The following is an 8,052-nucleotide window of genomic DNA, read 5'->3' as shown; positions in this document are numbered from 1 at the left end:
AAAAAAGAAAAGAAAGAAAGAAAAAAGAAAAACAATCTTTACAACTTTTGTGGGGGGAGGGGGGGAGGTGTGGAAGGGGAGGGCAGGGATGGTAAGGGGAAATAAAGGAGGCAACAATGCTTGATAAGAAATGTATTTATTACCTTGTTCATGTAATTGTAACCCCTCTGTACGGAATTTTCACAATAAAAAAATCTTATTAATAAAAAAAGAAAAAAAAAACAACCAAATATCTTTACCTCTTTTGTCCCCATGTCAACTTGGCACAAGATCTCTGCTAAAAGTCCCAGAAACATGGTAGCCTAAGACCAAAGGATAAAGGGCTTTAAATGCTCAATAGGAAGTTAGACTAGATTGTAGAAAATGCATTCTTAGTATTACAAACAAAGAAATAATAACTTTTTTACAAGTCAAATAGATTCACCACAGAAAAAAGAAACTGAAAAGACCAAGTTTACTCTCTTCTAAAAGTCATGGGCAGATATAGATGTGTCACAGTTTATAAATTTTAACTTAGCTTCTCTAAGATTAAGCCCAATGTGTTTTTTTTTCTCTTTGTGTTTTTTATGAGCCATAGGGTCTTCGGCTCTGTTCTTTTCAAAGCTAAATAGCCCTAAACATATAAAAATGAAATTGACATGGGAGAAATAAAGGACTCTCACCCTATCATCAGACCATCTACTGTCCCAACATCTACTCTCCATTGAGCGCACAGATTTGTACTTGTAGCCCTCCATGAAAGATGAGGGTAGAAGCTACTGTAGCCACTGCCTAACTCTACAGACACACAACCATGATCCAACCATGGACAGATTGGAAAATGAAAAGAAAGAAAGAACAAGATAAAACAAGGAAGAAAGAGAAAGACACAAGGAAAAAAGAAAGAAGGAAGGCAGGATGAGGAAAAGTAGATGAAAGAGCAGGAAATTGAAAGGCAAAGGTAGCAGAGTCATAGAAGTAATCAAAAACAGTGACAAAGCAGAAAAAAAACCCAAAAAACAAAACAAAAATAAAAAGCAAAGTAGCAACAACCTCATTTCCATTTGAGTTCACTTTGATAGACATCATTTTATATAATCATATGCACATCGCTATTGAGCCTCTAGTGATCATCTCCTAAGATTATCCTCCTTTGGTCTCACTGTGTGATTGCTTAGGGTCCTGTTTAATTTATCATGTCCAGGTGTCCCATGTATCATTTGTCTTGTATGTAAGTTTATCTGTTTTAAGGAAGGTAAAGGGAACACAGAAATGATAAGAAATAGGATGAATAAATACAGCAGTGATATTCACTAGACACTATGTTGAAAATGAACTATCGAACTGTGGGGACAGGGGGTAGGGGGAAAATAAGGAGAAAAGAACAGAAGAGGTGACACTATTCAAAATAAAATATATTCATTACCCATCTTATGTAACTTTAACACACTGTAAATCACCTTTACAATAAAAATAAATAAAAACATCCAAAAAGAAGAAATTTACACAGAATGTTGTAAGAAACAGCAAACTATGTCAGCATGAAGACTTTCCAGAGACCAACAAAAGTAAAAATAATTGTTATTATGACATGCTAATACTTTGCTCTAAGTGTTACATAGGTTAGATTTATTCATTTACATAATTTTTGTGTGTTCTAAGGATTAAACCCAGGCATTGCACATGCTGAGCATGTGCTCTACCATAGAGAAAGGCCCTCAGCTTCATTTGCAAATATTTGTCAGACAAATTGAAGCCCTCCTGAAGCTTGCAACCTAGTCATAAAGTAAGGAAAATGGGTAAAAATGTGGTGCCTTAGAAGATAAGAGCCAAAAGAAATAGGATACTGGCAGAGTGCATGTTGAGGCAAGACGAAAAAGAAGTGGTCCCAATGGCCAGGGTCTGGAGGAGGCCTGATCAACCTCTATCTGAACTATATACACCATAACTAATTGCCAACAAAGGAAAAGCAGAACTGGGCCACTGATGGCGCATGCCCCTACTAACTACTCAGGGAGCTGAGATCTAAAGAACACAGTGGAAAGCCTGTCAGGGCAGAAAAGTCTGTAAAACTCTCATCTCCATTTCTTTATAAAGCAAAAACTGGAGGTATGGTTCAAGTGCCAGCTATGGGGGAAGTGGGGCAAGGTAGATTGTGAAGCTCTCAGTTCAAGCCCCAGTGCCAGAACACACAAATTAACAAAGGAAGAAAGATAGAGGGAGGGGGACAGCGAGCAAGAAGGAAGGAGGGAGAGAGGAAGCAAGCAGTTTGCTTCCAGAGAAAAGTGATAGAGATGAGCACAGAATATTAAACGAGATGCAATAAGGTCCCTGAGAGTTGAAGAAAACAAACATGGTCTTCAACACTTTTCTATACGGTTTAAGGAAGTGCAGGTTTCCTTTTGATCAAGACAAACTTCCAAGAATATACCTTCACCTTCATAAAACTCCAAATGCAAATATATATATATATATATATATATATATATATATAATATATATATATATATATATATAGAGAGAGAGAGAGAGAGAGAGAGAAAGCTTGAATGCAAGAATGTAACTCAGCTCTTTGGCAAAGAACTTGCCTAGCAAGTACAACATTCTAGGTTTATGTCCCAGTATCAAAACAAAAGGTAAAAAAAAATAACCTAAATACTTTTATAAACTAAATTACCCTAAAATATTTTTGTCCTGGAAGATTTAAATTCATCTATCACTGGTTGACAAAGTGCTAAGCACATCTCATATTCGATATACATGGCCATATAATTTTGATGTCTAGCAGTCCTTTGAAAATAAATCAGATGCAGAGTAGAGACATGAGTAATTACAAGACACAGATCTCTAACTGGCAGCTGTATTTGCAACATACTACACTAAAGCTCTAGTATGTCTGGATGTCTTTAGTATCATATGGTCAATAGATAGCTACTGAATCCAAAGTATTCTAGGATTTAATGTTTCCATATACTAACCTCGAGCATGCTTGACTTTGGCTGAAATTTCACTGGGACGAGGGATTCCAAGGGAAGTCTCTGCCTTTTCAATGACATTTGAAATATCTTGTCCTAGAGTAAAAAAATCAAAATTCATTGCTCTTTGTTACCCAAACTAAATTAATTAAATTTCAAAAATGAATCATCAAAGTGTTTATGTCTAAAATCATGATAGCTATAAGGCATGTAATTTTTAACAATTAGGGCAATTAATCCTTGTGACTATTTCCTTAATACAACATTATTTTTTTTAAAAACTTGATATATCATCACTAAAAAACAGACATTTGGGCTGGGAAGGTGGCTCAGTGGTAAAGTGGTAAAGTGGTAAAGTGGTAAAGAGCTGAGGGACAGTGCTCAGCCTCAGAGTTCAGGCCCCGTGACAAAAAAAAGAACAGACATTTATAGCATTTCCTAGACTTCATTCTAGTAAGAAAATGCTTCCAATGCTAGTCGCGGTGTCTATCAGCTCACCATGTTTGTCTTCAAACAATAAATCCCTTGAATAAATGTGGAAAGGGGAGTTATTAATAAAGTAACACAAATCTGTGAAATGCACAAAGACAGTAATGAAATGATTGATGACCTTACTCACTGTGGCTATTGTACCTGAGGCTGAGGAGAGCAAGGGCTTGCCCCAGCTGCTCCAATATCCCCATCTGATCTGGGGTACATCTTTGAAAACAGTTTCCTATTGTCCCAGTAAATGGGGGGGAATGAGGGAGGAAGACACACCAAAGTGTGAAAAATTAGACAGCCAGAATATAATATACATAAATTATCTAATTATTAGCCAAAGTATGGGGAACCAAACAGGATTTGCTTATTACACTGCTTGATTAACAATTGCAAGTTTTCATTGTATAAGCACCATGCAGCAATGGTAATTACTGATGGAGGCATTTATAGAACTGAGAAAATATTACCTATGGTTGAAAAACAAGAAAAGAAGTGCAATCCTATATTAGCAATGAGCTCTTAATCCCAACTTTTTTTTCACTGTACCAGGGCCTCACACATTTGGCTTGCTTGCTCATGGCTGGCACTTACCACTTGAGCACACTTCTAGTCTAGTATTTTTCTGGCATTTAGTTGATGGAATCTGCAGTCAATCTGGACCTAAGCACCCTCAGTAGCTAGGATTACAGGTGTGAGCTAAGGGTACCAGGTTAACCCCAATATTTTTAATCCCAGTATATTAGATTCAAGTCAGTGGCAGTCTGTGATAGCTGAACAGGGAGAATTTCTGAAGTCTCAGGGTCCCTGAAAGACCCAACATCTGGTCTGAGTGTACACTATAGGTTCCTACTGACTCGCTTGGTGGCATGTTGGTCAACAGACTCAGCATTCTTCACAATTCAGAATTCTCCACAGTTTTCATATGCAAGGACAGGACTTGCTTATCCAGTTATCACTGGAATCTCAGGATCACCTTTATCTAACATGATTAGCAAATCACCTGGTCAAAGAAAAGCCCAAGGGAAAAAAGTGATTGATGTCAGCTTTTCTGGTATAAATTATTAGTCTAAATCTTTTGATACTTTCACAGAGTCACAGGCAGGAACATTAGTAAATTAATATAAACAAGATCCCACAGATCTCCCCCAGGTTCTCTTAGTAACAAATTGCATACCTGAAGCATAATTCATTGTGGCAGAATCCACCAATCTTCAGATTTCAACAGCTGTACATAAACTCATTACTGTGTACATTAATTAGATAGATAAAATTTTATCCCAAATACAGTAATGCCTTGATATCTGCAGGAAACTGCTTCTAGGACCCTCTGATGCTATAAGTCATATTTGCATATAACCTATGTACAACCTTTCATATGGTTTTTTGGTGGGAGGAGAGTGGTTCTGGGCTTTGAGCTCTGGCCTCATCCTTGCTGGGCTGGTGCTCTACCACTTGAACTACAACTCCAGTCCTCTCTGGTAGTTCTTTTTGAGATAGGTTTTCAAGAGGTTGGAGGCATGGCTCAGTTGGTAGAGTGCCAGCCAATTAATGAAATCAACAGGTACTGGGTACAAGTCCTGGTCTTAGACCAAAATAGAAAAGAAAAAAGAGAAGGAAGAAAACATAAGGTCTCAAGTCTTTTTTGCCTTAGTCAGCCTCACACATCAACACTGCCACTTTGTCTCCAGAGCAGCTAAGATTTTAGATGTAAGCAACCAGTGTTGAGTTCTTTCATATAGTTTAGATATCTCGATACTATTTATAATGCATAATAGAGTGTAATTGCTAGGCATATGTTTATATTATTTGGGGGAACACACACACACACACACACACACACACACACACACACACACACAAACTTTTGTACAAGTTGAGTACAGATAAAATTTTTTCCAAGTATTTCTAATTAGCAGGTGGCTGAATCTGCAGAGAGCAGAACTATTTATAGGGAGCAAAGGCATAGATTATTATGATCATCACTGCAAGCTACATGCCAGACAATTTAATCATAGATTTCTACACTATCCTTTCTTTTAGCCCAGCTACTTCCCACACTTCTTCTAACCCCTAGCAACCAACTACCCATATTCCTCTGAAACTTTGTCACTTCAAGAAGTATAGATGGAACTACATACTGATTACTTGTTAAGAAATTTTTACACAGCCTAAGTCCTTCCAGACCAACTTTTGTTGTATTAAGAATTTTAATATTTCTGAGTAGTTATCAATGGTAAAAATGTATTTTATGACTATCACAGGAATAAAATGATTCAGAAAGCTTATGTACAGGTGTTTATGGGAACAAAAGCTTACTCTGGAAAAATGCCTAATCAGTTTTAAATGATACGGTTACATTGGGCATGTGGCTTAGTGGTAGAGTGCTCATCTAGCATCCTGAAGCCCTGGGTTCAATTCCTCAATACCACATAAATAGAAAAAGGTGGAAGTCATACTGTGGTTCAAGTGGTAAAGCACTAGCCTTGAGCAAAAAAGAAGCTCAGGGACACTGCCCAGGCAAAAAAGAAGCTCAGAGACAGTGTCCAGGTACTGAGTTCAAGCCCCAGGAAAAATTATGCAAGGTGCAAGAGGAAAAACAGTCAAGTCTGTCTTTGCCAATGGGCTGGAAGTAGAGGTGATGGGGTGGTTTTACTATGCAAACAACTGGAAGACAGGTTATGGTGCCCCAGAAAGTCCTTGTTACTTGCTGACAATAAGTAGTATCTGTTTAAATCATGCAGCTTTATTGGGCCTTAACAATGTTTTTCAGTTGGTTTCAATTTCAGCATGGGAAAAGGAGAAAAAGAGAATGCAAAAGTCTGTTCCCAGCTTAGCTAGGAAGTTTAAGGTCATTCTTCTCCTTTTCATCTTCTCTTACTCCCTCCTTTTCTCTTTCTGTAGCCCTTTTCTTTCTGCGCATTTTTCTTCTGCTTGGAGAAATAACCTGAATCTGTAAGAAGTAGGTAAAGAAGTTTCTAGTACTCACTCTTTCCTCTGTCACCCTTGTGCCACAAGCTCTTCCTTCCCCTGTGGTCCTAGACACAACCTAGTTTGTCTTAGGTGCTCTTCATGCATCCATCCAAAAGACATTGAACCTCTATGACAGTGAGGTAGTATTCTGGGTTCTAAGCTGATTCTGTGAATAGCACAGGCACAGATCTTGCTTTGTGGAACTTACGTCTTGTGGAGGTAGATCCAGGACAACTGATCATTGTTACAAGAGAAAGTGAAGGAGAGCAAGTTAAGGCGAATTGCCCAGCAGCATGGATGTAGAAGGAAGAAGCAATACATTAGTCAAGGTAAGTTTCCCTGAGAAAATGAAGGAGGTGAGGAGTGAGATGGCCAATATCCAGGGATGAAATTTCCACTCAGAAGGAAGAGTCAGTGCTAAGCCTAGTGGCAGGTGCCTTCTTGTAAGACCACAGAATAAGGGAGGCCAGCCAAGCAGGCAAGGGCACAGGGGTCTGGATGGCTTTTAGGAGGTGGGCTGATTTGCTTTAGGGAAGATCTAAGGGTATTACGTTTGAGAAATGTTTTGAAATTATCTATATAACCTCTCTGCAGTGAAAATGTGTTTGTGACAAATAAACTTCCCCATGGAAGTTTATTAAATTCTAGGACATTTTATTTTGCAAATTTCTTTTTTTGCCATTCACCAATAGAGAAAGGAACTATAAAGCAGTCACAGAAACTTATGGCCATATTCTTTCAGAGTTACCAAGATTGAAATATGCTTAAGTTACTGCTAAGTATGCTTGCCTATTTTTCTTGAATGTTAAAAGAGACTGCAGAATTCAACAGAAGATGTAAGATTGTTCAGAAAAGTTGACTCAAATAGTTGACTCGACCATTGGCTTGGAGAAAGAAGCAGAGATAAGCCTACAGGTTGATCATAAAGAAGAGGGTAATACCACGACCAAACAGGATTCATTTCAGGGATGCAAAGCTGGTTCAATATATGTAAATCAATTAATATAATTCATCACATCAACAAGAGCAAGAATAAGAACCACATGATTATCTCAACAGATGCAGAAAAAGCATTTGATAAGATCAAAAACCCTTTTATAATGAAAGCTCTGGAAAAACTAGGATTCCATGGGAACACTCTTCAATATAATAAAGGCAGTGTATGACAAGCCTACAGCCAGCATTATACTTAATGGTGAAAAGTTAAAGCCATTTCCTCTAAATTTAGGAACTAGGCAAGGATGTCCACTCTCTTTACTCCTCTTCAACCTAGTATTAGAATGCTTAGCTACGACAATAAGGCAAGAGGCAGACATAAAGGGGATGCATATTGGGAAAGAGGAAGTAAAACTCTCCTTCTTTTCAGATGACATGATCTTGTATTTAAAGAACCCCATGGACTCCACTCCCAAGATACTTGAGCTGATTTGAAACTTTGGCAAAGTAGCAGGATATAAAATTAACCCTCAGAAATCAATGGCTTTCCTGTATGCCAATAATGGGAAGGGTGCAGCTGAAATTAGGAAAGCAAACCCTATTGTAATAGTCCCACAAAAATAAAGTGTACTTAACAAAAGAGGTGAAGGAGCTCTGTGACAAAATCTATAAAAACCCGAGAAAGAAAATTAAAGCAGAACTTAGAAAC

The sequence above is a fragment of the Dipodomys spectabilis genome, unplaced genomic scaffold, assembly GCF_019054845.1.
Source record: "Dipodomys spectabilis isolate Male_0828 unplaced genomic scaffold, ASM1905484v1 ptg000039l, whole genome shotgun sequence".
In the NCBI taxonomy this organism is placed as follows: domain Eukaryota; kingdom Metazoa; phylum Chordata; class Mammalia; order Rodentia; family Heteromyidae; genus Dipodomys; species Dipodomys spectabilis.
Note: the sequence above shows the minus strand (reverse complement) of the source record.